General features: G+C 39.1%; 1 protein-coding gene and 1 long non-coding RNA gene across 2 annotated transcripts in view; both read left to right on the top strand.

Annotated features, from left to right (window-relative positions):
* Positions 1–24,293, top strand: part of LOC134224959 (myosin-IIIb-like) — a 411,175-nt gene that overhangs the window by 124,257 nt on the left and 262,625 nt on the right. The window lies entirely within an intron of this gene.
* Positions 7,173–7,585, top strand: LOC134220829 (uncharacterized). The gene is made up of 3 exons (XR_009982073.1): positions 7,173–7,208; positions 7,270–7,412; positions 7,489–7,585. It is a non-coding gene; the product is annotated as an uncharacterized LOC134220829 (long non-coding RNA).

The following is a 24,293-nucleotide window of genomic DNA, read 5'->3' as shown; positions in this document are numbered from 1 at the left end:
GGAAAACAGTTGGCACAACTACACCGGACATCTGAGAGAAATTAAGCATAGCACTGTCGAATGGCAAACTTCAAACATGTTCAAAAGAAAAGAGAGTCTCATAATAACACGACTTAGAATAGGGCACACTAGAGCCACTCATGGGCACTTTGCTCTGAAAGAAACAGAGTCAACCTGCAGTACCTGTGGAATCCCAACAAGTGTCAAGCATATACTCCTAGACTGCCCCAAATTCGACAATATCAGAAAAGAAACAAATATCGCATCATCAGTTTACATCGCCCTGGGCAATGACATCGACGAACTCAAAAAACAATCAATTTCGTCGAAAAAGCAAACCTGGCAAGCGAAATATGACCAATCAAATCACAAAAAAACCACGATCAGCAACAAACGTCGAACCAACCAAACAAACAAAGATATAAAACCGACCAATTTCACCCCAACCCATCAGTACCAAGCAACGCAGCAGAACAAAACTTCCTGATAGACCCAGCAACAGAAGTGCAGCTCGAACAAAATTCCAAACATGGGAGGCTCAAGTACGAAGGAGGAAAACACCGCACACACCCACGGAAACCAACTAGTAACTGTGATCCAAACACAGGACGTCCACTCAGCAGAACACAAGGAACACCAATCATTACTGCTCATCGTGATCGTGCTACAGATTATCATCATACTTATAATGGTGATCAAGATGATCTACAAAATGATGCGGAAACGATGGATGGAAAAAGGAATAAAGGCTGCCCGATCCATCGCCACACTAGATGTGTAAAGTGCCCAAAAGTGATTTCAATGTATAATGAAATGTAATTTCTTAGGTTAAGGCGTGAGTCAAATGACTATAGGTTAAGATTCACGTTAATAAATGAACAACAACAACAACAACAACTAGCCTGGAAAATATTCATTGGAAGCGCTTTGGATTTTCCAGGGTTCCAAATTTTTCTTGCAATGCGTAATATAGCTCTTATGTGCCAAACACATGGGAAAACTGTCAAAACGCACGCAAGCGTGTCCATTGTGTTTGACCCTTTAAGCTTTCATTTCGTGACTATTTGAAAAAAATCTACCGAGGGGTCCCAAACAACTTTTTTTTCTCCCTTAAACGGAACCTTTTAGTTGTAAAACAGTCAATTATTTACCACGTCACTACTAAATGAGTTTCCTCGATTTTTTTCTTCCAATCATCATAAAAAAAATTAAGGAGGAATCGATTATTACCAAGTTATAGTCTAAATAACTTGTTTATTGAAGCTCAAGCGTCAAAGAGCATAACGAAGCCAAACTCGATAAATGCATGTAATCCTCTGAAAATAGCTGAGAAATGCTTGAATGGAGATTATGCACTGGTTAGATACCTTTTTTACATATATACCCAATTCTTTCTCAACACCTGCCAAAATTGAAACTTGTTATGCGAATGAATAAGTTTAACTGGTGTCATAAAATTATTCAATACGAATGATCATGCTAAACAATAATCTACCATAGTAATATAAAAGCCTTCCTTAGCCATGCGGTGATATCCCAAGCAACATTACAAGTTTTATTCCGTTCTAGGGATGGTTTTCAAATATCAATTTAAAATAATTGTAACAGCAATATCCCTGATCTCCCTTGAAAGCTGAAAAGTATATAAAAGTTCATTTAATGATGGTGCAATGTTCTGTGGAATTGTTCTGTAACATACCAACAACCGTTTTCGAAATTCTGAGCTCAATCGAGCAATCAGAACCAATTTGTATATCGAATGAGTGTCGGAGGTGTATTTTCTATATATTTTGACTGAAATCCCCATACAAACCTCAAATCAAATGCGCCTGCTTATGCAACAAGCGATTGAGCTGAAATTTTCAGAGATTGATTTTCTCACCAAAAGACAGAATCCTGGGGTGCCCGTGGAATTCGACAATATTTTTTCTCCCCATACTAAGCTGGGGCCAGTCTAATCTATAAATCTCTACAAATTTTGTTAATTTACATTTAAATTCAAAAATGTCACAAAACATAAGTAAATTGATCAGGGTCACTTCCTTTCTGTTGAAAAATACCAGTGAGTTTAACCATTGCCTAGCGGTAATGTTTGCTAGCCAAATGTTGAATTCAATAAATCCGGCTCCGTAAGTGTGTGTGTATAACGATCGTCATATGTTGGGTAGTTTAATTATAACGTGTATCGTGTATCGTGGCGCCACATGTGTGGTCGCCAGAAATTCGTGAGAGTGAATCATATTCAGAAAAATATATTAAGCTCGTTTAGTGGAATGTATTAAACCGTCTAAGACGAATTAAGTACTGTCCATTTAATTCCACCAGTTAATTTTCGTTATCTTTGCAGATACGTATTTCGACCACAACTGTGTGGTCGTCTTCAGTGTCTTGTACCTGACTCGACTTTAAGTAAAGTCGAATTCCACCAGTTAATTTTCGTTATCTTTGCAGATACGTATTTCGACCACAACTGTGTGGTCGTCTTCAGTGTCTTGTACTTGACTCGACTTTAAGTAAAGTCGAGTCAAGTACAAGACACTGAAGACGACCACACAGTTGTGGTCGAAATACGTATCTGCAAAGATAACGAAAATTAACTGGTGGAATTAAATGGACAGTACTTAATTCGTCTTAGACGGTTTGAATCATATTGTTAATATATTATGCATCTCGAGATAAAATAGAATACTGCGGCTTCCTGCTGGTTGCTTCTCAGGTAATCGCAACGGTCACTAAACACAACAGTGTCAATGAAAATCTCACCCACTGTATGCACTTGCCATGATAAACACTCTCCATGTACTCAGTGACTCGGTTGCCTCTCACTAATACAACCGAACACTGTTGTCATTTCGCGAAAAGCACGTGGGTTTGTTTTGAGCTGAAAAATTCTGCCTATCTTTCAACATGGCGGCTATCTTGACGTTTACCTTCACAGTCGAGCCTGCGAGTGTAAGACCGCCGCAGCATTCTAGAAAAAGATTAGCGCGACAATAGTACATTTGATAAAAGTGTTGCAGTCAAATGAGCAAACAGCAACATGGTGTGCGAAACAGAGAGCGAGTAGGTGCACCGGCCTGGTCCCGCCGGATACAGTTCAACGAGCTATATCAAATTTATTATACATTTCCACAAAAATATGCCTACCACACTTCTGCTACAACATTTGATTTTCCATTTGCATTCGATTGAAAATAATCGATTAAGTTTGCAAAAAAAACATCAAGCATCCCTATTTTTTTTCATGATGACATTTTGAAGTGTGTGTAAAACTATCGTCATATTTTGGGTAGTTCGATTTACGTGTGTATCGATCCTTTCGGACGCGAGTTGGCGCCACATGTGGTGTCGCCAAAATTTCGTGAGAGTGAATCATATTGTTAATATAGTATATTTGCCGTAACCCAACCGGCAACTGTTAGATTTTCTAACAAATCTGTATAAGAAACTACCAAAACCTGTATAAGATCTGGGCATATGCGAAATTGTTAGATTCTTATACAAAAAATGTAAGCTCAAACAACTACTGTAAAAAAACCTTCCAAAATTGTAAAGGTCTCATACAATATTTGTAAACAATTCTAGCATTTTCGCATATACCCAGTTTTATACGAGTTTTGGTAGGTTCTTAGACAAATTTGTTAGAAAATCTAACAATCACCTGTTAAGTGTATAAAATTAAACCAAGATTAAAAATAAAACCGTGTCAGAAAATCGTGTAACACAGAATTTAATATTATTTCTTAAACGATCATTGTCTCTAGTTCGAAAATTTGATCACCCAGAAGGAGTTGTCCCAACCGCATAATTGCATAGAAACAACCAGACAGCCTGACAGGTTAATAATGGGCTATAATCTGACAGGAGCTTGGCTTCTGAAGCTTCTTGTTTTTGCTGTTTCTGATTGATAACGATAAGATTTAATTAAAGTGATGAAGAGAATTTTCAAGTATGATACCGTTATAATCAACGATGAAAAAAAAAACACCGAAGACGTTTTCATGGTGCACATCCATGGAAGAAACTGGTTAGTCACGAATTCCGATTCATGTTGAATAATGTTACCAAACAAGTTCAAGAGAGTTCCTTCAACCCAACCAAAAAAGCTGCATCATTTTCGGTGCGGCAATTGGGACAAAATTATAAACAATGCGATTAAAATTATCAAGCGGTTAAATTCCGTACATAATGAGCACACTCTGTGGAACAGCAGACAGTTGTCTTTTGGTTACGAGGAAAACAAAGCCACCGAAACGATACACAGCGCAGTTTGCTTGCGATTCTGATCTGACTCAGTGGTGGAGGCAGGTGGAGCTTGGCAGCAAGAACGTAATGATGCCGCCCATTATGAGCAACTAATTGCACGAAAGTGGGACAAGTGGAAGAAATTTGCATGTGCATAATGGATAAATTTTATATTGCCTAATGACGAGTTCTGAAAGCTTTATGCAAAAGCCGCATCTCGTATGATACATTTAGGGAAATGCTGATTGCTTTATGCACGTCAATATATTTTCGTGAAACCGATTAGATCAGTTGTGGCATCATGCGTGCGTGGTTTTGAGAATGTGTACTCGGTTCGCTTTTTATGCGACCTTGGGATGTGGTGAAATAATGATTACAATATACCAAAAAAGCACTAAAAAATCTGACACTGTCGGAAAAATGTAGTACATTTTATTTTCAGTTTATTAATCACTGAGAACCCACTTAGCTTTGTGTATTATTTGTTGAGGAAGAAGCCACCCTTTCATCGCCATGTTGTTGTTCTGAAAACCATACTCCGTTTTGTATATTTTTTTTCGAGATATGCCTTCCCATGATTCATAGACTAATTTGCTGGATCCAATCAATATTCGCATTGGTATAAAACTTGATTCGGTTTTAGGTATTTTATCTATCTTTCCATTTATTTTATCTAACTCTATTGTAAAAATTGCAGCGACATGTCGCGACGGCTAGCTTGATAGCCGTATGGAGGGATTTAGCTTGATTGATTGATGTGGAAAGGAGCAGTGTATTGGCAAAACTTAAATCAATAATATCGGTGAGCGAAATTCATTATAGAATTTGGATAGGGACAAAAAATCATACATGATTAAGAGTAATACGGGGAGACTGAATGTCTAAGAATATTCGTTTCAACTTAGATGCTTTTAGATTCGATTGGTTCACCCGAAGACATCCTACACAGGACCGAAAACTAAATCCATCATCACGATTAGAAATCAAGCGCATATCACTCCAAAATTAATTAGCAAAACCATCGAAATTCCGGCCAAACGCTTCCCTCCTTTAATCCACATTCGTTGATTGATATCAATTAATTAAGTTAATATATCATTTTTGCGGTGCTCCCAATTATGGATCCACTTGTAAAAGTCCATCAAAATCACACCTTCAGCGTTGCATTCATATCTACTTCGTTTCATAACCACATGTGCTGCTCACGTGTCGCCCAAGTCCATCGCACTGTGGTTCATTTCGTTATCAGCAGCTGGACACATTTTGTTTGTTTCTCCCTTTCATATACCATTTTGCAAGATTTTTTAATTCTGTTGTTGTTTATATGTGGAAAATGATAATAATGCAAAACTATAATCAAAAAGGAATGATTTTTGACTTTTGCACGCTCGTTACCTTACCCTGCAATTCGCTCACTCACGTCACATACTTGCATGCAATCGGTCGACTATCTTTCCATCCATCCATCCATCCATGCACCCATCCATCGCAGTACAGCCGTCCATCACATGGACTGCACTTAATTGATCGGCCAAATATGCTCCTTTCATTCACTTCCACCATGATGAAGTAATCAATCATTCTTCACATTTCGGCACAAAACGGGGGGCCTTCCTTATTGCCTTCTCGAGTGGCATCCAGCCCACTGCTGCGCGGTACCAATATTGCAAAGTTAAATACATTGCGCTCCGGGCGCCTAGTGAATAGAAAAGAAATTTCAGATGCTTGGAATGATATTGCACAAAGGTATCTGTGCCTCATCGTTGTGCCTCGTAGGGACGGACCGTGGAAGACGATTTGCGTTAATTGAACCCTTCATCGGTTGGCTACTGGATTGGTACCTCGGGCATGAAGATCGCTAATTGAAATTTATGCAAAAAGTGTTGACTACCGTTTATGGAATAGATGGCGGAGTGAGGTGCTTCATTTTATGGATTCAATCGAGTTGAAAATCTATACGATCGATAACAAGCGATGGTACACTTTTTAATTTGACAATGGAAATCAGACCTCAACAGTGATGCACAGTCTATCTCAATGGGGTTGGCTATTTTGTATATTCAAAGTATTAGAACTAGAAAAAAGGATTGAAAGCTATGGAGATATAAAAAGAGTCCAGGAAGATTTTGTATGAGCTTTTATTGCGAAAAACCCTGATCAATATACCTAGTACTATTATTGGTTTTCTAGTGTAGTATAAAAGGTAAATAACGTATGAGAAAATTTTAAAGCAGCACTATCAGCACTATTAGGATGGAAAAAAAATTTAAATTTTCAAAAAATCGAGGATGATCAAAAATCACCCGCTATCTTACTTTTCAATTATCAAGCGATTAAAACTTGCCAGTGATCAGGGTTTGCAGAAATCGCTCTGCAGAAAAAACTGTTCCGAATCATAACAAGCCATGATAACAAATTTATCAAACTTGTATACAAGTGCAAAAAAACAGAATCGGATAGGCAGCCCCACAGAAAAATGGCGATTTTCGCTTTGTTTTCGGTCCTTTCGTGTTGGTTACTGCACAGCTGTGTAGAACAAGTTGAAATGCATCATCAGAGCCAGTGCTCCCCACATTTGGAGTTTTCTAAAAATAAATTTATCATGGGGTATACCATCCCGAATCAGTTCTCTATCATGACAGCTTGCGAAAAAAGTTTCTCGCAGTATGCTACATATCGTATATGTAAATATACAGAGATGATAAGTGAAAGACTTGCTCTTTCTCTTTAGGATTCAATCCCTGCCAGTGATTAAGAATTGTTTGAAAATCGTACACGGAGAAAAATGAAAAAGCAAGTTAGCTTAATATTTAATCTTCTCAAATCTTTTTCAAATTTTGTTCCATCTGAAGCTTAACAATTAAGCTTCATTTTATGCATTGCAATGCTTTTTAAAAATGTATTTTTTGCATCGCTTAGTATAATTGGGAAAAAAATTGGGGAAAAAAATCAAGGTTTGCAAGGTAGGTGGCGGCCATAGTCCACTAAGTTTTTTTTCGGATTTTATGAAAAATATGCTTTTAGCATGTATCCTAAAATGACATTGCTGGACAACATTCCCGATGACCGCCGGAAAGAAGTATGGTCCACGGAAAACGACAGCAGCATCAACGTCTTGGACCAGGTGATCGTGGAAGATAACGGCAGTACAGTCAGATGGTGGACGGGTACGTAGTGGCATTCAATCTTGTTCAACAGATATTGCTCATGTACATAGCACCGTGATTCCTCACCCATTCACAGATGGACAAATACCAATCTGCCAACACAAACCGCAGCAAAAAACTCGGCAGAAAATGTCGCGGCCGTTTTTCGGAATCGTCAGCAAACAATCCCCAGGTAATACATTACAATCGTTTTCGCACAAAAAAAAAACATAAATTATTTACTATTTTAATAAAACCCCTACTTAGGAATAAATTTTTTGGCCGGAAACGTAAACGTAAGATTATACACCGTTTTCACTTCCACCACAAAGCTGTTAAGCAAACCTTCAGTGATTAATGCATTTCGTGCACGATTAATGTAAAGTTGAAATGGATTTCCTACATCCCCTGCCGTCGCAAACAATATCAACATATCATCGCCGTAATCCCGTCCGTCTGGAAATCCCCTAAGAAACATCTAAAAATGCCGGTGAATAACATAAACACAAAAGTGAAGCTTGTTATATGGAAATACATTTGAATTGAACAATTTTTAACTCGAATTTGTTTTGATTCTAGCATTGGAAAATAAATAAACATAAACATCGAAAAAAGATAATTGCTTAAGGTGGTTATACAACAAAGCCACAAATCGGCCATCTTGGAAACCACGTGCTTTTTCTAGTGATTTTTCAAGATCACAAATTGAGAGAACCACAACGCCAATGGGGATGAAACATTCGCAGATCGTTTCCTTACTCATGCTAAACAATCGACTTTAATTTCAGCATTGTACGACAATTATTACGCTAGATTTGAATATTTGATAATAGGAGTAGAAACTCGTGTGGTGAATTTAAAATTCACCGCATGGCTTGATTGTATAATCACCTTAAGGAATTTAATCATTGATGTAGGATTATTTTCAAAGTAATCATTTCCAATAATTAAATTAAGTTTAATCCTTGAAGGCTTATATTGAAAATAATCTTTAGGATGAGTGGATAGACCGAATATGGTTTTAGATTAAAATTTAAGCTAAGCAGCTTTTATATTTTTATCCGTGTATCTTGATTTGAAGCATCTACCGTTACATTTTGAACTCTTTTTCCTTACTACCATGAAACCATAACACCGAATAGAAGATGTAACGGGACTGCTGACAATTAACTGATATTAGTCAAGATTAATATTTGAATGAAAATTCTGTGTTTATTATGTGTGTTTGAGTATAAAATTTGAAAACTCCCCTACTGTTTTCACGTGAAAAGTTTTCACATAAAAATTGCAATAATTATCGTCTGACAATGATGAGCTTGATTGACTGCTCGTAGATGCTACTCCATTATGACCAGATCAGCTGTTCTTGCACAGGAAACCAACAGATGTTTGCTTGGGACTAGCACACATCTTCAATGTACAAGTACTGGTGATCTCATTTGTTTGGTCATACTGGCGCCTGCCACGTCAGAATGCAAGTCAATGTAGGGAAGGGGAGGAAATGATGATGCAATCACTCGCCCATTGCAAGCCGAATATACCTCTGCACTTGCCACGAGTTCATGCGGAATTTGTTGGAATTTTTGGGTTAGGTTTGAGAGGCAGAGGTCCGTCTTGGTTAACGAGCTGCCAATGTGATAGATAGGAGAAAGTAACTGATGGAATTTCTAATTGGATGTTTGGAAACGCGCTTTATAGTTCATTTCCAATTCTAGCAGATTACTGTTAGAATATTCAAGTTGAAGGTATAGGAATTGAGATGGAAACGGTATGGAAGTCCATTTCCAGTTCTAGCGATTGCTAGAACATGAGAAATATAGAGAAAGATATAAAGTAGGAAAATGGAACGGACCTGGGATTGAACCCACGACCTCCTGCGTATGAGACAGAAGCAGTAGCCATATGACTACCAAGCCCGCTCTAATAATTATCGTCTGATAATGATTCCGGAGAACACTGCATAAGGTGAATGAGCCCGTAATTATCATTTATTTATACTCATTTGAAGAAACTCTGTCGGTTGCTATATCACACTGTTCTTCGTCTACAATTATACAAAGACAGAGAATGGGAAAGAACAAATTTGTGCTGCTGCGCCGTTCTGTTGGCATAATTTTCCTACTGATTCTCAACCAAATATTTTCCGTTATTTTCCAATCGAAACTACACTTTTACGGAAATCTCGGTAAAACTCATATGTCTTGTCTTGTCTTAGCACAAGCACGAAAAGTACGTATTGAAAACATCCTATTGTATTGCCGGGCATTTTCTTATCAACATTGATATTTGCAACATATCTTCTTTTTTTTCAAATCTTTATTAGGCCGATATAAATATTAAATTTATTTTATGGCACCCCCCCCCCCTTCAATTTTCCAAAAATATCGAGGGGGCGAAAACAAATTTTTTTTTTGGCGGTTTGATTTTTTTTATTTTGAACGTGTGCATCACTGTTTTTATCTTGGTACGAAATATGTCATTTAAAGACCATACATTTGTCACCAAGAGTATTTCAAATGAAAATAACAGCATATATATTAATCTGCATACATATTCTATATCCTATCATGTCACGCATATTAAGGGGACTCTTGCTTACAGATTCCGTCTAAGCTCCCTTGAAATATGTGGCCTACCTATTTCCACCAATGTTCTCGAACATCTACATATTGTTATCGGTATTTGATGGCTTTTATGTTGCTCGGCACTCGAAATCCAGCTGAATAGTCGTCCGTATTGTAAATTTTAAACATCATCTGCGTTATCTTTGCCTATATACTCAACACGTTTCAAGATCGAGTGATACACTCGAACTTTGGTGCGTGGATCAATCCGATTGGGTTTCCAAATATTTCAATAACTCGCAAAGTTATCCCCAGCTCATGGTTCCATATCGATCCTAATTTCGCTATCTGCTGATATCAGACTGTAAAAATGTTTAAATCCTCCGATCGTCCGGCTACTGCAAAGTTTGGGGGGCTGTTCCCGTTGACACTCAACCACCTGGTCCTGCTGACTTGGATGGTGAGCCGCCGCAAAAAAAGGCCTTTGAACCCACTCAGCATAAACGAGCGTCATAGTTTTAGAAGAACACTGGCTGAGACTTGAAGACGCTGTTTGAAGTTAGCGAACCAACACTAACTTGAGGCGTCCAATTCAAAGAGCAATAACCTCCGGTTGCTGCAGCCATCCTTTCTTCATAGGTCACGGTCAGGAAGTCCACCCATGCCCGCCTGTTCTGTTTGCAGTAGTGCCAAACTCCCACAGGAATACATACCGTTGACGGACTCTACTTTATTTCTATGATTCTTCACTTTCCTCACCATTTGCTTCTCTACGCTCCTCAATTTTCCGTCGTGTTACATCTGTAATACATTTTTTGACGTATTTCGCTGAGTGAGCAGCTCACTCAAGTTTTTCTAGCTGATTTCGATAAAAGCATTCTTCATTACCCACTTATCTTCTACGCTGCCATCTTCCAGAACATCCACTATCCGAGTTAAGTCCTAAGATCTTCAACGAACGATTTCTTTACAGCTGGATCTTCTGGACAGTCTATTTTGATTTGTCGCCCGAGCCTCTCCTGACATCGCTGAATCCGAGCATTGTCGCCAATTAGAAAATGATAGTTAAAAGCGATGTCAGCGCTGCGTTTATTACGGACTCAAGAAGGCATCGTCTCCGTTTTCAGCTGATCCATTTCCAGAGGAACTAAATACTAGTCCTGCCAACTAAAACCGGGTCTGGGAAGTAAGTCAAATGCTGCTGCCTGCAGACATGAGAAGCGGGCGCAGGAGGACTCCCCGGCCGACGATGGTAGGAAACCCGCAACAACCGGCGATATTCATTTCCTCTTCGATATTTCACGACGCCTGAATGGAGCAAGGACAAATCCGTTGATGATAGATAAAGACGCGACTTGTTGGTCACTCATCAACCCAGCTGATCAGCTGAAACGTTGGCTCGACAACTTACAACAACTTCTTCAAGTTATGGCAACCTCTCCTAATTCAGATATAGAGAAAGGTTGACAATTCTCCGACGGCAGCAGGCAGGATTCCGCCTCGGACGATCATGTGAGAACTATTCTGTCACGCTTTGCATCATGCTGGAGCAGGTCATTTAATTTCAAGAGTCCCTCCATTTGGTACTGATTGACCACGGAATCGTGAGTACAAGAGTGAGACAAGGGTGCATGTATTATACCTCTGTTGCTATTTCCCATCCTAGTCGACCAAATCATGGACCTCTCTAGCAGTCTACCTCCATAGAGCAATCGAACGAGATGATGATACTGCTCTACTAACGCCACAGCGCTCTATCATGTAGAGTAAACTGAATGACCTGGTCGTATGCTCCCACTCAACAAACTCCAACTCCACGGTAGCCGTGCAAACAGTGGAGAAGATCGAAACCAAAACCAGCCAGCGTCGGACGGCGGACCAAGATCAACATAGAACATGGAAATCCAATCTGTCCAGACAATGCACCAAACCTCGAATACTCAACTCTAACATGAAATCTGTGATGTTATACACCAGTGAGACTTGGTGCGTATTGGCAGAAATCACATAGATTTGCAAGTATTCATCACCCGATGAGTATGTTTTACAGCTCGGGCCTGGTGGGTTCACAACTGGATCTTGAATACGATCGACGATCCAATATCAACGGCAACTCCACAGAGTGAATGGGCGTAGACAACGTAACAGCAGAGACAAAATCTGCAAGCAAGCGCTGGAATTCGGCAGGACATCGCAGCAGAGGCAGACCCAGGATCGCCTGGCAGCAAAACCCTAACAGAGAAATAAATAAAGTCTATATGAATCAGACTTGGGCTCAAGCCAAGGATGGAGATCCTTAACGTTGTCCCCATGTACCCTAAAAGCAAATATAATATATTAACAATATAGTCCACTCTTGCCAAAAATAGACGAACGCAGCTTCAGCGCTCCAACGGATGGCGGTCGAACTATTTCGTCAAAGCAAAGCGTGATTTTGATTAAATCTTAGAATTGCGTAAAGGTGCATCGTCGCTTCAATAACAATCTGAACAAATCGAAGTAGGTATCAGTAGGTAAACGTCATGCAGGCTGGATTCGGTGTTAAATGTTTGAATAATCTGTTCGATTCACTTCTTCTCAACATTGTTTCTGCAGCCAAACACCGGTCATTAGTAGTTAGTGCTTCAGCGATGAATAAGGCAGCGTTCGCTGATCGCTCTTCCGAATTAGTATTTCAGAGATAAATACGAATTATATGAGCCAGAATAACAACATTGGCGTACCTCGTCTCAAAAAAAGTATATTTTTAATGCATGTATTGCGTCTCACTGGTTCTCAGAACACTTGCTTTTATAGACTTAGTTCTTGAATCACGTCGTTAATTTGATAGGATCTTGGATTGAACTGGGATGATCTTCTACTCTGTTAAAAAATATTGAAAAATTTGGATTTGTGTTATTCAAACACTAGTTTTCGGAATAAGAGTCTAGATTTTGGTGTTTTATTCTAAAATAATATTTTTTTATGTGTACATCTTGAGTCACAAACGCAAATGATACCATCATTATTTGAACCGAAAATATCAATCCAAATACTATGATGACTATCGACAAATAGAACTATAGAGGAAACAAAGGATTATAAACTGCTCATCGTGTTTTCTGTATACACATACAAACATTTTATGCAACGCATAGTTCATCATCTGTTTGAAACTAATATTTTTGTGACTACGTCTCCTCCTAAATTCGTGTAGCAAGAACTAGTATAGACGTAATATTTATCAGCTCATACCTGTGTTTTATATTTAATATTTTAATATTTCGGACAATATAGAATTGAAAATAAAAATCATTCGCTAAGAACACCGTAGCGTGCTTTGATCAGTGACATTTCGATAACATTAAAATGTCAGGGATGACTTGATCTAGTCCGACTTTTCGTCATAAGTTGGCGCTGCCCTCACTAAAAAGTTGTTCGCCAGTGACATGTATGGAAAATTGAAGAGTGGACTATCTTGTACTTTAAAATCTTTGCTAAAAGGTGCTCAGAACACAAGAGTGGGTGGGTGAGAATTGGGTCCAACTTAATGAATACCACATGTACATGGGTGCAGCTGGAGTGGCACTCCCAACGAAAGAGCAGCATCTCTTAAAGATGGCTGGAGAGATATTCGATCCGCCATTGGAAGCACCGCAAGCGCTGCACTAGGCACGGTGGCTCCGTATCAGAGAAACGACTGGTATGACGGCGAATGTGAGCAGTTAGTTGAGGAGAAGAATGCAGCATGGGCGAGATTGCTGCAACACCGCACGAGGATGAACGAGGCACGATACAAACGGGTGCGGAACAGACAAAACTCGATTTTTCGGAGGAAAAAGCGCCAGCAGGAACATCGAGACCGTGGAGAGACGGAGGAACTGTACCGCGCTAATAAAGCACGAAAGTTCTATGAGAAGTTAAACCGTTCACGTAAAGGCCACGTGCCACAGCCCGATATGTGTAAGGACATAAACGGGAACCTTCTTATAAACGAGCGTGAGGTTATCCAAAGGTGGCAGCAGCACTACGAAGAGCACATGAATGGCGATATGGCAGACAACGGTGGCGGTATGGTAATGAACCTAGGAGCATGTGCGCAGAACATGCGACATCCGGATCCAAATCTCCAGGAAATCCAGGAGGATGAAAAACAACAAAGCCCCTGGAGTTGACCAACTACCAGGAGAGCTGTTTAAACACGGTGGGGAGGCACTAGATTTATGGGTGAACGCTCTACCACAGACCAGGTGTTATTCGTACGTCAGGTATTGCAGAAATGCCGCGAATGCAACGTGCCCACACATCATCTATTTATCGACTTCAAAGCCGCATAAGATACAATCGATCGGGACCAGCTATGGCAGCTAATGCACGAAAACGGATTTCCGGATAAACTGACACGGTTGATCAAGGCGACGATGGATCGGGTGATGTGCGTAGTTCGAGTTTCAGGGGCATTTTCGAGTCCCTTCGAAACGCGCAGAGGGTTACGGCAAGGTGATGGTCTTTCGTGTCTGCTATTCAACATCGCTTTGGAGGGAGTAATACGAAGGGCAGGAATTGACATGAGTGGTACGATTTTCACGAAGTCCGTCCAGTTATTTGGTTTCGCCGACGACATTGATATCATGGCACGTAACTTTGAGAGGATGGAGGAAGCCTACATCAGACTGAAAAGCGAAGCTAAACGGATTTGGCTAGTCATCAATACGTCGAAGACGAATTACATGATAGGAAGAGGCCCAAGAGAGGTCAGTGTAAGCCGCCCACCACGAGTTTCTATCGGTGGTGACGAAATCGAGGTGGTTGAAGAATTCGTGTACTTGGTTGCCGCCGATAACGATACCAGCAGAGAAATTCGGAGACGCATCATGACAGGAAATCGTACGTACTTTGGACTCCACAAAACGCTCCGATCGAATAGAGTTCGCCGCCGTACCAAAATGACTATCTACAAACGCAGACCGGTAGTTGTCTACGGACACGAGACCTGGATGATGCTCGTGGAGGACCAACGCGCACTGAGAGCTTTCGAAAGGAAAGTGCTGCGTACCATCTATGGTGGGGTGCAGATGGCGGACGGTGCGTGGAGGAGGCGAATGAACCACGAGTTGCATCAGCTGTTGGGAGAACCATCCATCGTTCACACCGCGAAAAACGGAAGACTGCGATGGGCCGGGCAAGTGGCCAGAATGTCGGAAAGTAATCCGGTGAAAATGGTTCTCGACAACTATCCGACGGGAACAAGAAGGCGAGGTGCACAGCGGGCAAGGTGGATCGACGATGGTGGTGGAGGACGATTTGCGGACCCTCCGCAGACTGCGTGATTGGCGAAGTGCAGCCATGGACCGAGCTGAATGGATAAGACTTTTATGTATTGCACAGCCACTCGAGAGTCTGGTAATAAATAAATGTACATGGGGCTGAGAAAGAAACCAATCCTAGGCCGTATAGCCTATGAATTGTGTAACTTTGATCAACTTAGAAATAGAGATTTATTTTAGAACTTGTTTGGAAGAATGTTTTATTTTTCATAAAACAAGTGGAACTGTAACTCTCAAAAAGCAAGGTTGTTTTCAGTGTATCGTACCTTGGAGTAAGATAAACCAAAATCTGCAACCAGACACCTGATAAGACATCTCAGATCATGCAAGGATTTGCCGTATCTATGCCGCTAACAAGTAGCATGGCATTTCAATAATTTTAAGAACGTGAGCATGATATGACGTGCTTTCACCTATCCATTCCGTATAGTCCGGGAAGTCTGCAATTCCGAACCTTCATACAACATCCATGTTCAGACAACACATCTCTGATTTCAAAAGTACACCTGATCATTGCCCCAGTACAACCAATTTGAGCTTCATACTTAACTTCAACAAAAGCTTATAATTCTAGCTGACTTTGAAAATGTTGGTGGATTCAACAGTTTAGAGTCCATCAGCAAAAACTTTCCCAAAAAGAAAAAACTAAAATTTCTACGGAAATAAGTTCCAGTATTTTTAAATAATAAGTTTGTGCTAAGTTCATTATTGCATAAATATATTACAAATATTCATATTCTTTGATTTCTCTAAAAATTCTTTGCTATCATTTTCCATTAAAATTCCAAATTTTTTATGCAATTATTCCCATTTTGGACTTCTTTTTTCGTTTCCTTGTTATTTTTTTTATTCCCCCCCCCCTCGTGTTTTCTGAGAGCTGTCGGACATAAAATAAATTTAATATTTGTATCGACCTTAATACGTTTTTTAAATTATTAATTAAGTTCAACACAGTTTGCAACATATCATAAAAATGACACAAATATTAAAACGGCCATGCCCACCGAGCAGGGTTGAATTTGGGAGTTTATCTTCTTCTTCTTCTTCTTTTTAGTTTTAAGAGGCTCTAGCCACCCTCTGGCAGCCATTCGCCTCTGTTCGTAAAAAAAACCCTTCTTCTTTTTTTAACTTTCACTGATTGGTCGTATTCATTTTTCCACTGTCGTTTTAAGGGGAAGACTCGAATACAGGGTGTAAAACAAAAATTACCAAATTCGAGACCGCCACGAAAGAAACTCTCCAGCAATTTTCTAAACCCATTGAAACTATTTTTTTTCAATTAAATAATTGAAAAATACAATATTTTCCAAACTCACCAAAAAATTCATAACCATTCCCATTCCACTTAATTTATCTCTGAACTAACAACCAAAGATGTATGTGCTGTCACAATTGATGTAACTGGTGGAACGCCCGTCAGAAAATACGTCTATTGTTCGGTTTATTTACCACATGATGAACCATCCCCTACGGATGCTTTCAAACGAGTTGTCATATATTGCACTTCAAAAGGCCTTCCGCTAATTGTCGGCAGTGATGCTAATGCTCATCACATCATCTGGCGTAGCTCGTATATCAATCTGAGAGGCCCCAGCTTGATGAAATACTTAAGTAGTACCGAACTTGAATTACTTAACATAGGCAATCGCCCAACCTTTATGGTATCTAATAGAGCAGAAGTATTAGACATAACTCTCTGCTTCAATAGAATCAGTCACGAATTGACAAATTGGCATGTGTCAGATGGGGAATCCATATCTGACCATCGCTACATCTACTTTGATCATTTCAATGTTACTTCGCAGACGTTGCGTTTTAGAAATCCTCGTTCAACAAACTGGGATCTTTACACAGAGTTGCTCTCTACCAAATTTCATGGATAGCTACCTACCTTCCAACTCCTTCCGACTTGGATGATGCAGTTGATACTACAACGTTGCACATCGTAGAAGCTCTCGAAGAACTTGCCCTTTGCGTTCTGTTAAAACCTCAAGATGAACCCCTTCGTGGAATTCCGATTTGACTAAGCTAAGGAAACAGTATAGAAGGAGTTGGAACAGACGCCATTCAGCAGGGACGGATTCTTTCAAAATGGCTCGCAAAGCTTACAAGAAGGCTCTACGATCTGCTGAACGATCCGGCTGGAAAAACCTTTGTGCAAATGTTTCCAATTTGAATGAAGCCAGTCGATTGAATAAAGTTCTTGCGAGATCCAAGGATTTCCAAGTTGGTGAAATTCACAAGCCAAATAGCGACTACACTTCTTCTGATGAAGAATCGTTAGAACACTTATTTGATACGCACTTCCCTGGATGTGTCGATACAACATCTTTGGATGATCCTGATGTCTTTTCATGTAGCTATGGGTCTTGGGCTCAAGTACGTAGAATCATAACTACTGAATCGATTCAATGGGCACTTAACAGTTTTGCTCCCTACAAATCTCCAGGGGAGGATGGGATTTATCCCGTTCTATTTCAGAGAGGTTTTGAGCATATCAAACATATTTTGAAAAAGCTTTTAGTATTCAGTTTTGCTACTGGGTATATTACCATGACGACTGACACACTTCAAGTTTCGGAGCCTCTTACATTTTCAAATTCTGCCGGCCATGGCAATTGAAAGATAATTTCAAAGACTCATCTTTACCTTACCCAAACGATCCATTGCCGACAATTGATATCTACTGACAACCGGAGCTTGTCTATATTGTCGCGCTAAATTCTAGCACGGCGCTCCAGCTTCACCAGATTTCTATTTCAGATTCAGACCGGCATAGCTGTAAACCGAACGATTGACAATTGACGGGCCAATAGTTTGGTAATTATTGGTAAAATCAAATTGTAAGCTTTAAGTACATCCGAGGCAATAAACCAACAATCCGAAGAGTTTCGAACATCTTCTGCATATAAAACTACAGATAAATACAATGCAAATAAATCTCATTTAGAGCAGAAACTTCTCCACCGTTCGAAATCCTAGTGAGGGAACAAACAGCAGCGGGAACAAATACCGACCCAAGCATATAAGTTATTGCGTGTCAGCTGGATGACAGAGATCATATGTTGAATTAGCAAATAAGGAGGGCAAATAGCCTTTGGCTGCAGAATGATCTTCGATTGGATTTAATTCAGAGAAGCAAGTATGCTTTGAGAGCAAGAATCAGTTATATTTATTCAGGCCTTTCGACAATGAGATACAAATTGAATATAACATTTGTTATTTCTCCAAACAAATTAATTTACCAATATTTTTTTTCTCCTTTCATTTCAGGTGAGCAAAATCTGAACCAACGAGAAGCTAAGAAAATAATCATATTGAATGGTAAGAGATCAAGTGTTATGTTTTGCAGCATATTCACTATTCAGTCTTTCCCTTGTAACATCGTTGTACTTATAATGGCTTTAAAGCACATTTGAAGAGTAAATCTCTGTCTTCAAGGGGGGGGGGAACGGCCGTTTGGCCGAATACCGTTTGGTCGAATGCCATTTGGCCTAAGGCCACTAGGCCGAAAGTTGTTTGGCCGAACGGACCATTAGGCCGAAAGGGCCATATAGCCGAATAGATCATTTGGCCGAATAGGACATTTCTAGGAACTTTTTTCAAATAGGCGTAACTGTATTTGCTGACTGGGGTTTAATCACCGTGGAAACTTATTTGTTGTTTTAATTGGCTTTTTTCGGTGACAATTAAATCAAAACAGCAATTTAGCGTTACGCGTTTCGGCTTACTACGCTTCAGCCATCATCAGACGCTACTAGCTGGCAACCTCCTAGCTGTTCAGTCAGACAAACATAACATAAGAGTTATGTTTGTCTGACTGAACAGCTAGGAGGTTGCCAGCTAGTAGCGTCTGATGATGGCTGAAGCGTAGTAAGCCGAAACGCGTAACGCTAAATTTGCTGTTTTGATTTAATTGTCACCGAAAAAAGCCAATTAAAACAACAAATAAGTAACTGTATTTGACCTTGAAATTTGAAACGGTTAGTATTCTCTCAATTCAGCACATTTCGTTTAACAAACGTTACTACCAGATAGTTCGGAATCTATTCTTTCTGTTAGGCACATAAGTTCACCAAAATGGTATTATTGAAGAGCAAAATCGCCGCTCCAAAAATCAATGTCAGAATCATGTACGCCCATTTGAAAAAAGTTCCTAGATTTGACCGAATAGGAGATTTGGTCGAATAGGACATTTGGCCGAATAGGACATTTGGTTGAATGGGACATTTCACTGTGAAAAGTGAGTAGTGCGAAGTGAGACGTCTCACAACTAACTTCTCATTTTCCACTGCTCACTATAAAGAGTGAGAAGTGAGAAGTGAGTAGTGGGACATCTGTCCTGTTCAGCCAAATGACCTATTCGGTCGGATGACCCGTTCGGCCTAATGGTTCGTTGGTCCTAGTGGCATTCGGTCAAATGGTTTTCTGTCGAGTGGGGTTCGGTCAAACGACCCTTCCTTCTTCAAGAGCATGATAAAACCGTAATTGTTACTTGGATAGTTTCTATCTTCTAAATAAAAATAGAATGATCCGTGCTCGTATTCGCATAATTCGATAACAGCTAGCCGCGGCTGGTTGGCTTTCATCTATTCAGCTGAAATATACGTTACCTACAGTTTCGGTATTTATATGATTTTTTCTCATGCGAAAATCAATAGTAAAGTTGTGTTAAACGTGAAAAACTAAAATTAAGATTTGTATTACAATTTTGCACGAAAAGATCACAACGCGCATTTTCGCCTACTATGCACGACAACGTCTGCTGGGGTAACTAGTAACTTAAGAAGAACAACAGCTTTATTTTCAAAATGATGAGTCTTGCTGATACAAATCGATTCTTATCGTAGTTTCAGTGACTTTCTGTGACACTAAAAATTTGTTTGATTATTCAATAATAGATGGAAGGAGGATCCATTTTTCTGTTATGACTATAGATAGTAGAATTTATAGATGAGCGAAGATGAATCCTCTGCGGCCAAACGAATTGTCAAACGTGTCTTCAAACGAGCATGGCGTTACCATTTCAATGAAAGTATTAAGAGTAGAGGTGTGCGCCGGTTTGAAATTCGGCAGCGGCGGCGTTTGTCGGAATTTTAGTCGGTGGCGGCGTCTCTGGAATTTTCTTTGAGAAATTCTCCGGTATTTGAACGGCAAATTCTTTAAAATTTCCGAGGAAGATTGTTCAAAATGTAGATTTCAATGAAAATTGCTCAGATTTAAAGGAGTTCCCTCGGATTTCTACGAGAAATTCCTGGGGCAGTAGACGTTCTATATCTGTAAGTAATTCAACTGCAATTCGATTACACTTCTATTGCATCTGCGGTTGACTGACAACCGTTTAGAATACGTTGCAGTTATCGAACGGTATTCGCTAGCTGAAACGTAAACATGTTGCAGGTATCTAACGACTAGTGTATTGTCTAGAGGATATTCTTGGGAAAATTCATTGGCCGAAACTAATGTCAGGTCAGGTAGCTTGACCAAAAGCGACATATAGCCGTAAAGGACATTCAGTCAAACTGGTAATTTGGTCGTTAAAAATCGTTAGACCGAATAGATCATTTTACCGAAAATTCCGTTTGGTAGGCATGGCCATTTGACAGGATGAACAATTTAGCCCGAAAATGACCATTCTGCAAAACAACCCTTTCGGCCAAACGGTATTTTTTGCCACATGACCTATTCGGTTAAACGACTTTTTGGCCAAATGATCAATTTAGCCGAACGACACTTTTCGCAGAAAATGCCATTTGGTCGAAATGGTTGTTTTTTAAAAAGGACATTTTTGGGCCAAATGGCTCTTTCTGTCAAATGACCATTATTACCAGATTGCATTTTTGATCAAATTAGGCCGATACAAATACTTAAAAACAATTACGTCCCCCCCCTCGGTTTTTTTTGCCCAAAAATAATATTTTAAGGGAGCAACCAAAAAATTTCGGTGGATTTTGAGGATTTTCAAAACATTCTTTAACAAATCCGAGGAGTTTTATTGATTTTTTCCATTTTAATATTTATTTTTTATTATTCCCCCCCTTGACCTTTCAAAGACCAGTAAGACATAATTTAAATTAAATATTTGTAACGGCCTTATCTATCTAGTCAAAAGACTTTTTCGGCCGAACGACATTTTCAGTCAAATGACCTGTTAGGGCAAACACATTTTTCGGTCAAATTTATCCAAACTCTATTTTCGGTACATTCAAAGTTAATTGCCTATATACCGGGCAGCGATGTCAGATGGTTTCAACATCAATTCCGTAGATTTGCTCAAACATGCTGGTCGGCCCAATTCCAGTCACAAACCAAGACAAATTTTTCAAAACGACTTATCTGCTTTTGTAAACAAAGATTCAAACGACGATTTGACGAATCTGATAGCTCTCGCACGCAAACCAACACCATCAACAGGTAGCGGAATCATTCGCCTACCTATTGATGGTGTTGGTTTGCGTGGGAGAGCTATCAGATTCGTCAAATCGTCATTTGAATCTTTGTTTACAAAAGCAGATAAGTCGTTTTGAAAATTTTGTCTTGAAACCTTCCAGTTCCAGTACAAAAATGAAGTGAGATCTGACGTTAGTCAAATTTTCTCTCGTTCTCAGATGTCACAATTGCCATGTGCGCCATCATGTGCATTACTCGACAACCGGAAATGGGAGAAATTTCGATAACAGTTTGTGTGCAATTGAACGAATGCTTTGAACCAAGAACAAAAGTGTGCTGACATCCGACCACCTTCTTCTACTTTGATTACTTTGACTTGCGTTGATAATTAGGTTCTTTCTATATTTTTTTCCACATAAACCGTGTAAAATCATTTGTAATTATTACAAATAAAGAAGTCAACAGAGTACCCAAAACTCTAAAATATCAAAGGTTGGGCTTGAAGTAGTTCTATGGCGAAAATAGACTACTATTACAATCGAAATAGTACAAAAAGACATAAAAATAATAGTCACACAAACACTAACGACATCTGTTGTATACACCGAATTTGGCGAATCACATGGCAGGTGGCGGTAGTTGACAAACGTTAAACTCGAACAAAACAGATTAGCGCGCCGCCGGCGATCAATTAGCTAGCTAATGATTGTTTGAATCAGTGAACGATGAAATAATCTTGAGTGTTATGTATGTTTGTCTGAGAAAATGGCGAGTTGACTCCACGAAAAAATCAGGTGGTATTTAAAAAGTTTTTGAAATATAATGTTAATTCAATAAAATGCATTCCATTTTATCGATCTTTTGAATAACATGATGAAATGTGAGATTTTGTTCGGAAGAAATGTAACAAAATAGCAAACCAACGTTGTCCCATATTGAATGTACCCGCATACCAGTTTCATTAGTAATTTTCATAAGCTGATTGTTCAACTTTTTTTCATGGATCTAAATTATTCAACAGAAATTTATTAAACAAGGAATAACTAATCAAAATTTCAACAAGATAAAAGTATGAATGATTTGTTTATCGGCTTTATCGGTCATTTCTACTCAAAGTATGAGGGAGTAGATAATCGAAAGATAATTGAAAATCATTAGATTGAAAACCATTCGCTAGGGCGCGAACAAGTATGAAGCGATAGAGGGTGAAAGGGAGAAAGGAAGACCATCTATTGAACAGCACACAATCGAAGCGTGAATCTTCTTGCCTAACGCCCTGGTTGTGGACGGCTTGGTTAGTGGTATGGAAACCACCGTGCCAAGACAGGCTGTCCTCTAGGAGAAAGCCTTCGCAATGTGATTTAGTTCTTGCCTTTCTCGTACAACAAAGTTGTACCGAAAGGCTATATGATCGCTTCTAAAAAGAACTTTTGATAGAAGGCGGAGACCCTTAGTGTTATATACCGACCAATTCAGCTCGACGAACTGAGGTGATGTTTGTATGTGTGTGTGTATGTGTGTATGTGTACAAATTTTGTAGACAAACTTTTTGGAACTTTGCATTATCCGACTACAAGTTGCATTCGACGGGGAATGCGGGAATTGCTATTGAAAATTGGCTCGATCGGACATTGCATTTCGGAATCATTGAAAAATCATTGTTTTTTTTCCCAAAGGTCCCCCCTTGGTAAAAAAAGTTTTTTCCGAAAATGGTGGCGATGCATTTTAACTAATGCAAAACCATGCAAAATGATCAAAAAATGTGATCTATTCTCCTAAAAAGCTTTTTTGACCTTTCTAATGTTATTCTTTCAATATATTTTATAATGCACGAGAAAGGCATCATCACTGCTAGGTGGATTAATCTGGGTTTTTTAATTGAAAATAAGTTTAACGCTCCAATACCTTTGGAAATTTCTTCGGAAATTCCTTTATAAATTCCTCCAAATAAGAATTCTTTCCGGAATTATTCTGGTATGAATTTTGTATAGTTTATTGAAGCAATTTCCTTATGACCTCCTGGAGGAATTTCTGAAAAAAAAAACACCTCCTGGAAGAATTTTCGACTCAATTCTTGAAGGAATAACCGAAAGAGAACCTGAAAAGATTTTCTAACATGATGAATTTTTAAATGAATTTCAAAGAGGTGAACCAGGGCTGAAAACCTCAAAAATTTTGTTTGACTATTATCGGCTCTTTCAGTCATATAAGTATCACGAAAGCATCACATCAAATCTATAATAAAGAATAAAAAAATAAATGAATCTCTGAAGGAATATCCGAAAGAATTCTGAAAGTAATTTACAGAAAATGTTTAATGGATTTACCGAACAAATAGCTATTGGTATGTATACAGAAATTCCTATACTTCCCACAAGAAGTCCTTTAAAAAAATTCCACACATGAAACCAGGCTTTTCTTTTACATTCCCCCTAGGAATTGCTTCGGAACTTCTTAGGACCTTAAGAAATTTCTTAAGGAATTCTTCTGGAAATTCCTTCAAAAAATCATATAAGATTCACACTGACCATTCCATAAAGAATTCCTTCAGAAATTCATTTTAGGAATACTTTTAATAATTTTTCTCATGTAGATGGGTACACTTCCGCACAGTTGTAATGGACTCGACGTGCCCTTCTTCA

This window comes from Armigeres subalbatus, chromosome 3 (genome assembly GCF_024139115.2).
Source record: "Armigeres subalbatus isolate Guangzhou_Male chromosome 3, GZ_Asu_2, whole genome shotgun sequence".
In the NCBI taxonomy this organism is placed as follows: Eukaryota; Metazoa; Arthropoda; class Insecta; order Diptera; family Culicidae; genus Armigeres; species Armigeres subalbatus.
This window is presented reverse-complemented; position numbering and strand designations above follow the sequence as displayed.